This window comes from Bubalus bubalis, chromosome 3 (genome assembly GCF_019923935.1).
Source record: "Bubalus bubalis isolate 160015118507 breed Murrah chromosome 3, NDDB_SH_1, whole genome shotgun sequence".
Taxonomy (NCBI): Eukaryota; Metazoa; Chordata; class Mammalia; order Artiodactyla; family Bovidae; genus Bubalus; species Bubalus bubalis.
In genome coordinates, this window is record NC_059159.1 from 82,114,729 (window position 1) to 82,132,442 (window position 17,714).

Consider the following 17,714-nt stretch of genomic DNA (forward strand, 5'->3'; position numbering starts at 1 on the left):
ATATACATATATACTTACTTTGCTATTTTCATTCAACTTTATGGTTTGGGATCTAATTATGTTTATTGTATATAGTCGTACTGGGGCTTCCCCGGTTGTTGAGTTGTAAAGAATCTGCCCGCCAATGCAGGAGACACAGGTTCAATCCCTGGGTCAGGAAGACCCTGGAGAAAGAAATGGCAACCCACTCCAGTATTCTTGCCTGGAAAACCCCATGGACAGAGGAGCCAAGTGGGCTACAGTCATGGGGTCACAAAAGAATAAGACATGACTTAGCAACTAAATAACAAATATAGTCTTATTGTATGATATACCATAATTTATCTGTTTAATTGATTTTTGAAAGCTTGTTGCATTGTTTCAATGTTATTACAAATGAGGATACCTTTGAACACAGGGATCCCGAGTATGTACATGTTCAAATGTATTACATAGTAAAAGTTTTTTATAGAGATTTTTAAAATCAAAATTTGAACCCCATTACACTGCATCACATAACACATGTATACCTGTGGCGGATTCATTTTGATATTTGGCAAAACTAATACAGTTATGTAAAGTTTAAAAATAAAATAAAATTTAAAAAAAAAATAAAAAAAAAAAAAAAAAAAAAAAAAGAGTTCTCTTTGTTTTTCATCCTTGGCAAACCTAGTGTCATTCTATCTTCTAACTCTTGCCAATTAAGTATTCTCCAATATGGTTTTTATTTATATTTTCTTGAAGATTAATAAGGTTGGACACTTCCTCATAAGATATTCAATATCTATCTCTTTTGTGAACTTCCCTCTCATGACTTTGCCACTATTTTGGTATGAAGGTTACCTTTTGCTTATAGTTTTGAGCAAATCCTTCACATATACTGGGTATTAAAACTATAAGTTGCTGTAACTTTTTTTTAGATTCTAACTTATTTTTTAATTCTTTTTTTCTGGTTTTCCTGTATGCAGAGACATCCTTAATTTTAAGGTCACCAAACTTATCAACTGTTTCCCATATGGGTTTGTATTTGGTGGTCTTGTATTATTTTAAAAGAATTTTTGTAAAAAAATACTTCTAACATCAGATAAAAAGAATAAATCTTCACTATTAACCTTTAAAATTTTAGATTCTTTACTTTTACATTAAAATTTTTAAGCCAAGTGCAAACCAGGAAGAGTTCCCCAGACTGGATCTGCTAAAGACTTGGTTTTGAACTTCTCGGTCAAGAGAACTTTGACAACCATATGTGTACTGTTTAAGCCACTCAGTCTGTGATATTCTGTTATAGCAAGTCATACGAGTAGAGGAATTTTTAAATATACTCTGCACTTTCCTCTTATACTCAAATGCACTTTTACAGTAGTAAGGAATACAACATTTCCTCCTTTATTTACTTAAACAAACATTAGCTAGTACTTCTAAGTTGAGTACTAAGTCTCTTGAAAGCAAATTGGAGGTATACTCTTTCAGCTGCACATATTAATATATAATAATAATTCATTTTAGGAGGTATAACAAAGTAAAAAAGATATTTCAAATCTGAAAAACTTACAGGTTCATTGCTGCTTTTTGAAAGAAGTCCCAGAAATCCAGGACTATGTACAGAAAATGTCTTAGATGTCAAAGTACTTTGCATGTGTAGAATTAAATAACCTAGATTGCCCTAGCATTACTCTCTGTAAGACAGGTTTGAGGCAAATATTTCATAGAGCAGGTACCATGGGTGAAGGGTATCTCTCAGATTCACTTAGTGCTATAAATTTGGTTAATATACTTGCTGTCCATTTGGCTGAATTCCCCAAATAATAACAATAACAACATCAATAATGATAATAATGGCTAAGATTTAACCACTTTCTATGTGTCAAACACTGTTTTAAATGATTTATGTGTATCAGCATGCTTAATACTTAAAACTATATTGCAGACTATTAGATAGCAAAGTGTATGCTTTCTTATCAAAATAATCTATAAATATTTCTGAGTTTAAAAGTACACATAAATAATATTTAAGAATAATTGCTTCCAAACTCCCGAGTTATTTACTTATTTTTTCAGCCCAAAGGCCATATATATATTGAAAGTGAAGTGAAGTCGCTCAGTCGTGTCCGACTCTTTGCGACCCCATGGACTATAGCCTATCAGGCTCCTCCGTTCAAGAGATTTTCCAGGTAAGAATGCTGGAGTGGATTGCCATTTCTTTCTCGAGGGGATCTTCCTGACCCAGGAATCGAACCAGGGTCTCCCGCATTGCGGGCAGACGCTTTACCATCTGAGCCACCAGGGAAGCCTAATTAAGCATTCAAATTAGAACAATTCAGACATGACTTAGTGGCTAATAATAACAACAAGCATTTAAAATTTTAGAAATTAGTATTAAACTACCTTTAGTATAGCTTAAAATGTAAGTAAAAATGCTGTTATCCAAAGTACTTTTGCCTAGAAAATCCCATGGACGGAGGAGCCTGGTAGGCTGCAGTCCATGGGGTCGCTACGAGTCGGACACGACTGAGCGACTTCACTTTCCCTTTTCACTTTCATACATTGGAGAAGGAAATGGCAACCCACTCCAGTGTTCTTGCCTGGAGAATCCCAGGGACGGGGAAGCCTGGTGGGCTGCCGTCTATGGGATCGCAAAGACTTGGACAGACTGAAGCGACTTAGCAGCAGCAGAGTCAGAACAGAGACAGTTGATTAAAAAAAAGTGAAAAATTCAGCACTCCCCTAGTCACCAGTCATCAATTATGACCTTACCGGGAAGGAAAGACCCTAATCCATTGATCTTAGTGTAGATTATAGACTTAGTGTCCACAACTTATAGACACACTCAAATCTAAATTCACATTTCTAAAATCAAAGGTTGAGGAAACTGGTAGGGCTAATAATTCCTCATCTGATTTGTTAGCTTCTCTATATTTAATGAATAAAATCAAATATCATCAAATTATTCACTTAAGGAATCTTTACATAAAAGAACAAAATTTCTTAAAATAAAAACATTCAGAAAAATGGAGACTGTATAGTTAATGTGATTATAAGTCATATCAATGAAACAATAATTTGGAATAAATCTTCAGTCTTTACTAAATTTGCTGGGATCATTAAAAGAAACACTATAAAAGGCTATCTGGAGGGAAAGGGTGAATTGGCTATCATTTATTCAGTTTTGCAAGATGAAAAGAGCTCTGGATACTGGCTGTGCAGCAGTGTAAATTATCTAACACTACTAAACTGTACACTTAAGATTGATTAAGATGGTAAATTTTATATGTGCATTTTACCATTTTTTTAAATGAAAAAAAAAAAAAGAAAGAAAGAAAAAAGTTGCCTTTTACCTCCATTGCTAGTAAGTGCTACTTTCTCCCAACTTTCAAGAGTAAGAAATAATAAAGTAAGACAGAAGAATAGAAACTGGAAAATTAAATCAACATTTGTTGACTGACTAATCAGAGCTTGCAATGGCAAGTACTATTAGCCTCTCCTTTTTAGATACAAATTTAAAGTCAATAATATTTGTCCAATCTAATTCAACAAGTGTTGAAACTAATACATAAACACAATTCTGGGAAGATCGAGTTCTTTTTTATGCTAGATTACTTTTCAAAATATCACACCAAATGCAAGTCTATCAGGCCAACAAAGGCTTTTATTGAGTAAGTGCTCAAAAAGAAAATACCTAGTCAGAAATTCAATGAACTTCAGATAACATTGATCTTACTGGCAGTAATTATAAATGTCATAAATTTAAAGTCTATAAAGAGCTTATACACACACACACACACACACACACACACATATATATATATAAACAGCCTTCCTTTATTTTCCAGGTTAACAATTTAATTCAATTCATCCTAATAAAAATATATCCCACACCAAGAGTAGGAAACAGATCATGACAAATTAAAACCTTCACTTCAGAGATGATAGGTTTAAAAGTAAAGATGAGTCTTCTCAGAGAAGACTATCTTTGTCTTAAATATTGGGTTAGCCAAAAGGTTCATTTGGGCTATGCCATAATATTTTACAGGAAAACGTGAATGAATATTTTTGCCAATCCAATACATGTAACATGATAAGAATGCCATATAAAACTGTGATAACATCTTCAATGAAAAAAAATGGGGAGAAAAAAAAGATCAAAGAGGGATATATATACACATGTCTTATTACCATGTTCCCTTTGTATTTGGGTCAAAGACTAGCCAGAGAGAAGAATTATTGAGATGACTGCTGTTTTCTAATGTTTACCAAGGGGAGAACAATAAACTACAGGGCAATTTTTCACTGAGTAAAACAGCAAGGAAGTCACTCTTTATCCAACCTCAGAATGGAGCTAAGGAGATAGACATGTGACTGATGAAGTGAAAAATTAATCATGGAACTCAAGATAGCCCTAGAAGCTAAAATATCCTACAATTTCTCACATTGCAGTGGGAAAAGAATTTCTTGATTAACAATGAAGTTTCTCTTGCAAGGAACCTTTTGGATTATGAATGTATCAGATCTAGCTTGTGAAACATAGACTGGCTCCAAATCACGAAAGGAGTACGTCAAGGCTGTATACTGTAACCCTGCTTATTTTACTTATATGCAGAGGGAATCATGTGAAATGCTGGGCTGGATGAAACACAAGCTGGAATCAAGATTGCTGGGAGAAATATCAATAACCTCAGATATGCAGATGACACCAACCTTATGGCAGAAAGTGAAGATGAACTAAAGAGCCTTTTAATGAAAGTGAAAGAGGAGGGTGAAAAAGTTGGCTTAAAACTCACATTCAGAAAACTAAGATCATGGCATCTGGTTCTATCATTTCATGGCAAATAGATGGGGAAACAATGAAAATGGTGAGATACTTTTTTGGGGGCTCCAAAATCACTGCAGATGGTGACTGCAGCCATGGAATTAAAAGATGCTTGCTCCTTGGAAGAAAAGTTATGACCAAACTCTACAGCATATTAAAAAGGAGAGACATTACTTTACCAACAAAGATCCATTTAGTCAAAGCTATGGTTTTTCCAGTAGTCATGTATGGATGTGAAAGTTGGACTATAAAGCAAGTTGAGACTCAAAGAATTGATGCTTTTGAACTGTGGTGTTGGAGAAGACTCTTGAGAGTCCCTTGGACAGCAAGGAGATCCAATCTGTCAGTACTAAAGGAAATCAGTCCTGAATAGAGCTAAACTTGAAACTCCAATACTTTGGCCTCCTGATGTGAAGAATCCATTTGAAAAGACCCTTATGCCGGGAAAGATTGAAGGCAGGAGGAGAAGGGGATGACAGAGGATGAGATCATTGGATGGCATCACCTACTCAGTGGACATGAGTTTGAGTAAACTTCAGGAGTTGGTAATGGACAGGGAAGCCTAGCATGCTGAAGTCCATGGGGTCACAGAGTCAGACACGACTGAGAGACTGAACTGAGTTTGTGAAAGTTAATAAAGAAAAAAACTTCACTAAAATAGTCAGGAGGCCAGAGGGGGAGCTCTCATGCATATAACACTTGAGGTCAATACAGATCCAAAGAGGAAGAGGAAGAGATGGACTTTGCTACTCCAGCAGGAAGGGACACTGCTGCTGCTGCTGCTGCTGCTGTGTCACTTCAGTCGTGTCCGACTCTGTGCGACCCCACAGACGGCAGCCCACCAGGCTCCCCCGTCCCTGGGATTCTCTAGGCAAGAACACTGGAGGGGGTTGCCATTTCCTTCTCCAATGCATGAAAGTGAAAAGTGAAAGTGAAGTCGCTTAATTGTGTCTGACTCCTCGAGATCCCATGGACTGTAGCCCACCAGGCTCCTCTGTCCATGGGATTTGCCAGGCAAGAGTGCTGGAGTGGGTTGCCATTGCCTTCTCCCCAAGAGTACTGGAGTGGGTTGCTAATACCATTAAGAGAAAGATTTTCTCCTTGCTCTGTAACAGCTCAGCCAACTAAAGACTATCACAACTCAGCCAGTGAAAAGCCACTGTACTTTGAACTCCTAGTTTCCTCCCATGGGACTTTTGTTTATAACAGTCTCTCCCAACTTCCCTTTCTCCTCTCAAGAGTTTTCTCTCCTTTGTTTTACCCACACTTGCATGTCATCCACCATAATCACACAAAGAATTGTGTTGCAATTCTTGGCTGCTCCCAGATAAACCTGTTTTACTGGTGAAATAATGAGTCATTTTATTGTTTTAGGTTAATTAATTTACATTTTAAACTATATATGTGTATATACACTAATTATTAAAACTGTAGATCAAAAATATCCTTGATTAAATACACATAAATTGATAATACTAAAGTAAAGCTAACAGTAGTTAAAATTTAAAAGTCAAAACTAGTAGAAATAAGATCACAATTTTAAGTAAAACTGAGTATAAACTCACAAAATAGCCTTAAAATTTAATCTAGCTCTCAATTCCATTCTGGAAAAGGGGGAAAACCATATATTTAGAAAAGTGTGTGTGTGCATGCATAAAGTGAAAGTGAAAGTGAAGTCGCTCAGTCGTGTCCGACTCTTTGCGACCCCATAGACTGTAGCCTACCAGTCTCCTCTGTCCATGGGATTTTCCAGGCAGTAGTACTGGAGTAGATTGCCATTTCCTTCTCCAGGGATCTTCCCAACCCAGGGCTTGAACCCGGGTCTCCTGCATTGTGGACAGACGCTTTACTGTCTGAGCCAGCAGGGAAGTATATAGGCCAGGTGCATGCATATGTATTTAGCAAATTTAGGAAAATATAAATTTCTAGATGTGGATTTATATTGGGATATAGAGTATCTCTTAATAAATCAGCCATAATAAATAATTATTTGTCTAAGTTCAAGCCACAATAAATGTAATTATTTAACTAAGTTAAAGTCCCAGTAAGAAACATGACACATTTGTTAGGTATAGAATAGCGAAAAGGAGTCCAAAATGGTGGTGGCTAAAAGAGAAGGAAGGGAAAAGCCCACGAAAATAGAACAAAAGAAGGTCTGAGAACCGAGTGAGGACCTCAGGTAAAACAAACAACACTCCTGGCTGGCCCAATTTACATAGGACAGGCCCAGGGAGAGACAAACATATAAATAGAGGAGCCAAAGCGAGCTCTCTCTCCCTCTCCTGCGTGCTGGGTCGCTCTTCTCCTCTTGTCTTTGTATCGACGTGCCCTCACACCTCGAAGATGGATTTTCCTGCTATCTTCTAAATAAAATAGAGCTGTAACACTGAGCTGTAACACTGATTTGTCTAAAAGCTATAACATGGTCCTTTCGAGACCTGAGAGCTATAACACGGTCTATCCAAGACCCAAGAGCTGTGACATGCCGAGGGGGCTTTAATGTCTGTCATTCCAAACCCTTGTTGTGATGAGACAAAGAACTGAGGAGCATACACTCGTGTGACACATTCAAAATAAATAATGTGCTAAAGGGATTATTTAGAAGAAGTGGTGGGGGAGTGGGGGGGTGGTCAAAGCAGAGTACCATGAAGTACCCTTGGGCCATGATCCGCAAGAAGAAACCAACTCTCTTGGGCCTAAAGGGTCCAGGGAGGGAATATACCCATTATGACCAACAGCTATAGGCAAAGGAACATTCAAAGGAGTTGTAGATATTTGTAGAGAAAAAGAGCGGAAAATAGAGTTGTTGGCAAACTGCAGACAGGCAAGGAGGAAGCCTGGGAGAGAGACCCCTTGACATTTCCACCTTCCCTCTCTCTTACCTGTGACTGGTGCTTCCACCAGCGGGCTGGGGATCACAGGGCAAAAGAGCCTTGTTGAAGCAGTGCCTGTGACTCAGCTCCTCTGGCACAAAGCAGGGTGGAGAAAGGCAGATTATGCCTCGGGAGGGGCAAAAGCAGGACATTCAGCACACATTTACACTCTAATTTCAGATTTTCAACAGCCATTTCCAGAAGCCCATTTAACTCAAACCATTTTCAAAGATAAGTAGAATGCTTTGCTTTGTTTTTTAAATTGAAGATTTTTAGAGTTTCTCAACACTGTCCATTTATATGGGTAACAGAGTCAGTAATTAAACTGTCTTCCAATTCCATACCCAGTATTTCTCAGGGTACTTGGATAAATCTAAATGTAAAAGAACTAAAGGGCTTAGAGAGATGCTTTTAACTCTCTTTTCTTCCATGCTGGGCCTTGAAAATGTTAATGTATAGCTGGAGTATGGACTAGAGATATGGAGTCCCAATAAATCTTCACAGTTATGCACATTTTTTAATGGCCTAGAAGAATCACAGATGCTCCAGGAGTTCTGTGTCAATCTTTAAAGAGACCCATTACTGAAGTTCATGTATATGATAAAGAATACAGCACAAGATCTAATGAAACCTTTTCACAAAGAAACAACAGAAGCTGCAGTGGAATGTTAAAACCCACATTTTGCTAGGTTAAGGAAAGTAACTGAGGAAGTTTACAGGACCAGAAAGCAAGCCCTCTGTTTACACACAGTGAGAATTCTAGCTTCCTGTACAACCCTGTGGCCTTAAAAGGTTTAGAGAGCTCTTTGATTCAAAAGAATTACACTACCTAAAGAAAGAAAGCAAAATTAACAGATCAATGGGAATCAAAATAGCCAGTACTTCTAAATTAGGCTGTGCTGTATGTTTTAAAACAGCATTAGGAGAAAGAAATGGTAATCCCAGAAAGATAACGGAGTTCAAATAAACCAAGTCCTTCAGCAAGAGTTCTGATTTGTTTTAAGAAAGCATGGTGTGTGTGATGTATAATGCTTTGAAGGTGTGCATTTGAGACACAAAGTGTGAGGAGTCTGAGGCAGACACAGAGAGTTTGAATGATAAGCCAAGGCTACTTCATAAATAATAGCAAATGAAAATTACCCTCCGCCCATATATTCTAAAACTGAATCCTAAGTGTAAATCTCTTCCGAGACAGTTCTGCAAGCATTTTGCAACCTTAGAAACACTGAGCAGCATATACATTGCATTAACAGAGGTAGAGAACTGCTGTTTTTTAACTGTACAAGCTGCATGCCATAAAGGTGCTGTATCATTCATATGATTTGTAATAAATCTTTTGTATTCTTTCCTCACAATAATTTATCTGAAATAGAAGCCAACACCTTCCAGGTTACTAAGCCTAGCTATTGAATTAATTCATGAGCTGGACTAAAAAAACGGGCCATTCTTCACCACCAGGATCATGAATATTTTAATGTCTGAATAAAGTTAAAGCAACTCAACTTTGTGGAGATGCCACCAGGAGAGAAACACCTGTACCTCTACGCTCAGAATTCCACCAATTCAATAACAAAAAATATGTGTAGAACAATTCCCCAGACTAGAATTAGACATCTTTAGTATACAGGACCAGAACTGGATATGTGAAGAAATAAGTGAAAAATCCCAGAAAAAAACAATGACTTTTCAAAACTTTTGGGCTTCTGCCAACCAAAATGATCTGCCAACACAAAGAGGAAATTGGAGAGTAGTTGATATAATTTTTCTCTGTTCTCCAACAACTTTGTCAGTTTATTTTTACCAAAATCAGAAAACATAAAGGAAAATAAACATTCACAGAAGATTGATGAGAAAGATGTATATGTGAAAGTGTGTGTAATATTTTAATAAACTATTGCTTGCATCATTGTTTTCCTTGGTCAAGGAAGCAAATGGGTGATTGTATCTAACCTAATCTGAACGTGGCAGTAAACAGTCCTTATTTCTGACAAATATTATACTATCTACAAATCCTCAAATCACCACTGCCAGAAAGCGATTAAGTTAACCCTCTAACTTTGTGATTCTCAACATCGACTGCATATTAGAGTTACTTGAAGCAGTTTGAATCAGAATTTCTGGGGATAGAAATGGGCCATCAGCATTTTTTAAAGGTTCCTGCAACAGTTAACTGTTATCCTATGCAAAGATGTTGCAAGGGGAATGTGAATTTGTTTGCAGTACTTTTATGACTTGAACATCATCAGTGCTAACTGAGTTCCCTTACTTTGTTTGATCACCAGTACAAATCACGCCATTCTTATAATTACATCATAGGAACTTGCTGAGAATTCTTTAGTGAAAATGAACAAATAAAAATTTTACCATTTTGGTATTTTAAAGCAAATTTCTATTCCTATGTGACCATAAGCACACTAATTCTTAGTGCTTGTTAACACACTTGTAAAATGAGGATGACTGCATCTACTTTCTAGGGTTATGAAAGTAGAAACCTATCATGAAACAAAATGGGTTACTACATCAGAAAAAAACTAATAAAATCTTTGCAGAAAATAGATATTTCATTATATAGTAGCTATCAACAAATAACTATAAATTGCAAGTCTGAATATGTTATTTTAGTTATAATTGCAATTATAAGCTTAACTTTTTATAAATTTTAAAATTTATGCAACGAATATTTATTAAACACTTACTACAGCTAGCAAGCAGATATACAGGAAAACAAAAGTCCTTAGTATGAGTTATGTATGAGTCAGGATACTTTATACGCTGTGACAAACAACTCAGGATCCTAATGATTTAAACTACACTGCAAGCAGATATACAGGAAAACAAAATCCCTAGTTTTCATTAAATTTACTTTTAAAGGAGATAGCAACAATATACTATATAATATAATAATAAGGACTAAGGAGAAAAAAAAAAGCATGTAATGTGTTGGAGAAGCATTTGTGTTACATAGGATAACAGGGGTAGTTCTCATTGAGATAGTTATATTTGAGCAGACTGGAGGAAAGTGGTGAGGAAGATAACCACGGAGATAGCTAGCGGAAAGGCATTTTAGGATGGGGTAAGAACATACTTGGGGTGCTCAGGTAGCTGCAAGGAAGCTATTGTGGCAGAATTTAAATCAAGCCAGGGGAAAGTAATAGGCGATGAGGTCAGAGAGGTAATGTGGATATGGGAGGTAAGTTGACTGGATAAGGCCTTATGGATTGTGATTCTACCCCCCTTCCAATAGTCTTTTAGGTAGATTTCCATGTCCTGCTCCTCATGAAATCCCATGGACAGAGGAGCCTGGTGGGCTACAGCCCATGGGGTTGCAAAAGAATCAGACATGACTTGACAGCTAAACAACATTTCAGTGTAACCATTAAAAGAGTACTGGACAAAGAGTTGTGATGAAAATGTGAGATGCAGTTCTTATAGACAAGAGCATACAGTTGCCTCACCATGGTAATAAGCATATTTGAGGTCTGCTCCACTGGTGTTTGTCCTTGGATACCCATGAAGGGTAGAACTCACAGCCTCCACAATGAACAGAAGAAGGCCAAAATGAACTGTGGTTGTTTAAATCATTAGGATCCTGAGTTGTTTGTCACAGCATATAAAGTATCCTGACTCATACATAACTCATACTAAGGACTTTTGCTTTCATTCTGAGTAAAATGGGAAAATGTGGTAATTTTTAAGACAGGTGCAAAATGATTTGACTTATTTTAGACAAGATCACTCCCATCTACTTTGGAATAGGCTGCAAGACGTGGCCAAGGGTAGAAGCTTACCTGGGCTTCCCAGGTGGTACTAGTGGCAGAAAACCACCTGCCAGTTCAGTAGACAGAAGAGACATGGGTTCATTCCCTGGGTTGGGAAGATTCCCTGGAGGAGGGCACGGCAACCCACTCCAGTATTCGTACCTGAAGAATCTCATGAACACGGGAGCCTGGCAGGCTGCAGTCCATGGGGTTGTACACAGAGTTGGACATGATTGAAGTGATTTAATATGTATGCAGAAGCTCTAGATAAAAAGAGAGACTATTGAGAACATTCATGTTCGGAGGACATGGGTTAGCAACAGACATCTCTTTAATCAAACCAGAGGTGAAGTGAGGCAGCTATCCCGCTTTAGGGCCCACACTGTTCCCACCAGTTTACCTTCTATTCTCTTTTGGGATGCTATCTTTTCAGTTTTTTCCTATGTTCAACTTCCTACAGTTTAATCCTTACACAAATATTAATTATAACTAAAGGTAAATGATTCATTTAAAAATGCAGCAATATATATCCACATCTTCTTTGTGATAGAGAATAGAAATTTAAACAGATACAAATCCTTTCTCTTGCCCTTGAAGTCTCTTAATCTAGTTGGAACCTCGAGACAAATACAATGAGAGTGCATATAATATTAATAGTAAAAGTACACAAATGATTTTTAAGAATATGTGTGTCATGCTAGTTTAAGAAAAAAAATACAGTGCTGATTTCATAAGGCATACAATATGGGCTTTAGACAAAACATGAGGCTGTCATGGATGAAAAGTTGGGAAGTCATTTCAATAAAAAATAAATATATAAATATGTTAGGAAGTGGTATATTATGGCAGTCATTTTCTGAATATATATAGAGATCATTTATAAAGGAGTAAAAAATTTTAAAGGAAAAAATGGTAATTTAGAGAAGTAAAGAAGTAACAAATTATAAAAGGCCTTTATTAACAGAATGAAGAAAGCATAGGATAGCCAAAGAGATATTTTTTTTAGTATTAATATAGATTCAACATGACCAAAGGGTGTTTATAATTTTAATATACATAGATGAAATGGCTGATTTAAAATATGATTATTACAACATTCCTGATTCAATTATTCAACATACCTGATACAATTTTGCCCCCACTTAAAAAAACAAACAAACAGAATTTTGACTATTCACTATACACAATATTATGTTACTCTCAATCCAGGAATTACAGTGAATGTCTACGGCAATGAAACAGTTAAACAAGTTGTTATATATTTGCTAGTCAGGGAGAAAAATTAAAGTAAGTAAGAAATTGTATTGAGGGTTAACAAAAATAATTTACTCTTAAAATAGTACAAATAATGCTTACAAAACATTACATTATTCATTTACTGCTGCTACTGCTGCTGCTAAGTCGCTTCAGTCGTGTCCGACTCTGTGCGACCCCATAGACGGCAGCCCACCAGGCTCCCCCGTCCCTGGGATTCTCCAGGCAAGAACACTGGAGTGGGTTGCCATTTCCTTCTCCAATGTGTGAAAGTGAAAAGTGAAAGTGAAGTCGCTCAGTCATGTCTGACTCTTTGCGACCCCATGGACTGCAGCCTACCAGGCTCCTCCATCCATGGGATTTTCCAGGCAAGAGTACTGGAGTGGGGTGCCATTGCCTTCTCCGACATTATTCATTTAGCTAAAAGTAATTCTGTGTAAGAAAAGAACTTTTGAATATTTACTAATACACTACTATTTTCAAACAAATTTCTAAAGTCTTAGAACAAATCTTATCATTTTTATTGGTGTAGTGTTCAGTTATAATTCCAGTCCTCAGTAAACGTCAAAGAATTTCTAGGGGAAAGAAAAGATTTGATCTAGTAAATAATTATTCAAAGGAAAATTGAATTAGAGGATATTTTAGAAAGGAGCCCATATGACCTACCAGTGCACAAAAGGATGCGAATAAAAGGTTCATGTGTCCTTTGGGACCTATTACACTGCCACTGTGAAATATAAAATATTGTAATTGTGTTAGTATAGTCATCAATGACAGACAATATAGAAGATTGTGATTCTCAAGCAAGCACTCATATTTCAACCTGATCAGTGACAGTCTGGATTATTTAATTGTTTACATTTGAGGGTGTTTCATTCTGATGGGAAAAAAGTATTTAATTTCGTTTAACATTTAAAAAAAAATTCTAGTTACTAATGATAAAATTTCAAGCCTCAAGACAAATTTAGAATCAACCAAAGCCTTGTTTAAAGATGAGCAGTGATTTCAGTTTCATGTGGAAGTATTTTAAAATAATTATTTTACCAAAAAAAAAAAAAAGTAATTTTGTGCTGAGAATTCAAAACTTGTATTTTTTGATGTGAGTTCCAATTGGAAAACATTAATTAGAAAAAAAAAAAAAAAAGGCACTGAATAACAGGAGAGAGAAATTAAGAGATACCATGTATATAAACCTGTATTTTTACTTATTATTTAGGACTTGATAGTAGAACTGTTACTTGATTCTCTAATAAGGGTAGAAAGATAGACAGAAAGGGTAGCTAAGTGGGGAGTACAAAGCACCATCCAATGCTGATCACCAAAGGAGAAAGTTTACTGTTACATCAAGACCCTAATGATTTCAGCTCTTTGGAGGATATAGATAACATAAAATGAGTCAAGCAAAAGCTAATTAAATAGCTTGATACATAAAGGTATTATGTCAATAGTGAGGGTTCATACTTGGACTACAATGTCAGAATGGGTGCTACTTTTGTACAGTTCATCCAACTCTACTCTTTTCTACTCAAATAACCCATTGCCCCAGATTGGTGATTTGTTTTCTAATATAAATTCTTACCCTAGGCCAGTCTGTCTTCCTATATCTAGTACAATCTAGTGATTTTCTTTTATCATTCTTGGTGAGTACCATCCAATATACAGTAATGAAGCCTCCTTAGACATCATCAAGGAGTAAAGGAATGCACCATCCCCCAAAATATTTCCTATGGTACATAGTTGACGTGTGCGCATGCACATGTGCTCAGTTGCTTCAATTTTGTCTAACCCTTTACAACCCAATGTACTCTCTTCATGGGATTCTCCAGGCAAGAATACTGGGGTGGGTTGCCATGTCCTCCTCCAGGGTGTCTTCCCAACCCAGGGATCAAACGCTCATCTCCTGCATTTCCTGCATTGCAGGCAGATTCTTTACCACTGAGCCATCTGGGAAGCCCACACATTCTACTTAGGACTTTTCAACTATAGTTAGTTTTTCCTCATACATGTTCAAGGAATCATATTCTAACTTCCTTCCATCTCCCACACGTCAGAGATTTTATATTAAGCACAAAATAACGAACAGGATTTCGTTTTTTAAAAAACACTGGCTTGTGCATTTGCTTTGTTTTCTCCTGCCCCCTTTCACTACATCAGATAAAATAGAAGCCTTATGTGTGTACAGTCTTACACTCAGCTTTAAAACCCATGTTCCAGAATAGGTGAAGATGGTTTTGAATACAAGTCATTATGAGTTAGAGGTCAGTAAACTTTTTTCATAAATGGTCATATATTAAATATTTTAAGCTTTCCAGCCACACAGTCCTCTTTCTCATATTCTCCTTTGTTTTCTTAAACAATACTTTAAAATGTAACAAAAATTCTTAGCACAGTAGGGAAAGTAGGGACTGGGATGGATATGGTCTCTAAGCAGGAGTAGATATGTGTTTCAATTGCCAAATGTTACTTAGGAAAAAAAAAAATGGCATTGAATGAAGCTCACAACAACAATTTACTTCATCTATGAGACAAGTATGAGAATTGAATAAGATATATAAAAAGCCTTGGCCCCGTTAAGTGCTTACAAATTGCTGGCTATTATTGATGGTAATTTTCTTATTAGGATGCCTAGAAGTACTGAGTTAGTTAGGAAAGAATAATGTACCTACTGCCATTTGAAGTATTTGAATGTTTATAGATACACTGATTACAGATATTCTGAGAAGGAATTAAGTAAGTAAGTGTTAGTCACTCAGTTGCGCCCAACTCTTTGCGACCCCATGGACTGCAGCCCACCAGGCTCCTCTGTCCATGAGATTTTCCAGGCAAGGATACTGGAGTGGGTTGCCATTGCCTTCTCCAGGGGATCTTCCCAACCCAGGGATTGAACCCAGGTCTCCTGCACTGCAGGCAGATTCTTTACCAACTGAGCTACAAGGGAAGGCCCCTATAAAAGTATATCTATTGCCATTACTGAAATGCAAAATGAAAACACATAAGATATCAACCTCTTTACACCACTAGGGTTGCTATAGTCAAGAAGATAATAACAAATGGTAATATTTAATAGCAATGAGTGTTTACAGTTCAGTTCAGTCGCTCAGTTGTGTCCAACTCTTTGCAACCCCATGGACTGCAGCAACCCAGGCCTCCCTGTCCATCACCAACTCCCAAAGTTTACTCAAACTCATGTCCATTGAGTCGGTGATGCCATCCAACCATCTCATCCTCTGTCATCCCCTTCTCCTCCTGACTTCAATCTTTCCCAGCATCAGGGGCTTTCCGAATGAGTAAGTTCTTCAAGTCAGGTAGCCAAAGGATTGGAGTTTCAGCTTCAGTATCAGTCTTTCCAATGAATATTCAGGACTGATTTCCCTTAGGATGGACTGGTTAGATCTCCTTGCAGTCCAAGGGACTCTCAAGAGTCTTATCCAACACCAAAGTTCAAAAGCATCAATTCTTCAGAGCTCAGCTTTCTTTATAGTCCAACTCTCACATCCATACATGACAGAGATGTGGGTAGACTATAAAAATAATAGCAAATTAAATCCAAAGTAACCAGAAGAAAGAAGTGATAAAGATCGGAATGTAAAACAAATAAAATAGACAAAGGAAAAATAACAAAGATATTAAGTCAAAAGTCAGTTATGTGAGAATATACAAACATCAATAAACTACTAGCTAGAATGATCAGAAAATTTAAAAAGTCATAAATTACAAGTATCAATACCAGTAATGAAAGAGGTGATAGCATTGGCTATTCTATAGCCATTAAAAGGATAATAAGAGAATATTAGGAAAAACTTCATGCCAATATTGTTGACATCATAGGTGAAATGAACAAATGCATTTAAATACTAAAATTACCAAAGCTCACTAAAGAAGAACTATATTAACTGAACAGTCCATGTCTATTTTAAAATTTTGATTTTGTACTTAAAATCTTCACAAAGAATATTTAAGACCTATGTGACTTTATCAATGAATTTTAGCAAATATCACATAAAAATAATAATAATAACATCAATTCCATAAAAATTCTTTCTGAAAAATTAAGAGAATGAAGTAATTTCTAACTCATTCTATGAGATAAAGCATCCTGATAACAAAAGCAAACAAAGATATTACAGGAAAATTACTGATCAATATCTATAAACAAAGATGCAAATATTCTGAATAAAATTTAGCAAGCAGAAACCAGCAATATATAAATTGTAATTATCCTGTTAAAGTAAAACAGAAAAATTTTGTTAATTATCCAACATTCACTGATGGCAAAAAAAAAAAAAAAAAAAAAATCAAGAAATGTGTAGGAAAAACCTGTGCTAAATGGCACAGACCTAAAAAATAGAGACCTAACATTGCAATTAATGGAGAAAACTGAATTGCTTTCCCTTTAAGATCAGGAATAAAAAAGGATGTCTGTCTTCCCTCCCTCAACATCATACTGAACCACCTAGTCAGTATAGTAAGGGAAGAAAAAGAAATAAAAAGCATTCAAGTAGTAAAAGAAAATTAAAGCTGTCATTATTCACAGACAATATGACTGTCTATATAGAAAATTCATTGGGATCTGCAAAAAAGCCACTAGAATTAATCATTAAATGTTACAAAGTCAATTAGATTTGTTACTGGTAATAGAAAAAATTAATAATTGAAGAATATAAGTTACACTAGTATACAAATATAAAATATGAATAAATAAATCTGCCTAATCTTAAAATTATAAAATAATGCTTCAAAAGATTTTAAAGCATCTAAATAAATACAGTAATATCATGTATTTATGGATTGGAAGACTTAGACTATATAGATGTCAATTCTTCCCAAACTGATTTATAGCTTCAATACAATCTCAATCAAAGCACCAGTGATTTTTTTTATAGAAACTGGCAAGCTTACTGTATAAAATTTATATGCAAATGCAAAGGATCTAGAACAGCAAAATCAACTTTGAAAACAACTAAGGCAGAAGACATAAACTGACCAATTTCAATATTTAATTTAAAGCTACAATGGTCAAATAATGCAGCTGGCATCAAGACA

The 17,714-nt window shown here is 36.1% G+C and overlaps 1 long non-coding RNA gene across 6 annotated transcripts in view; it reads right to left on the bottom strand.

The window, feature by feature from the left end:
- LOC123332766 overlaps positions 1-17,714 on the bottom strand; it is a 404,401-nt gene that overhangs the window by 84,397 nt on the left and 302,290 nt on the right. For all 6 annotated transcript variants that reach the window (XR_006549795.2, XR_006549794.2, XR_006549793.2 and 3 more), the window contains exon 3: positions 11,580-11,680. This is a non-coding gene — a long non-coding RNA (uncharacterized LOC123332766). The remainder of the gene's footprint in view (positions 1-11,579; positions 11,681-17,714) is intronic.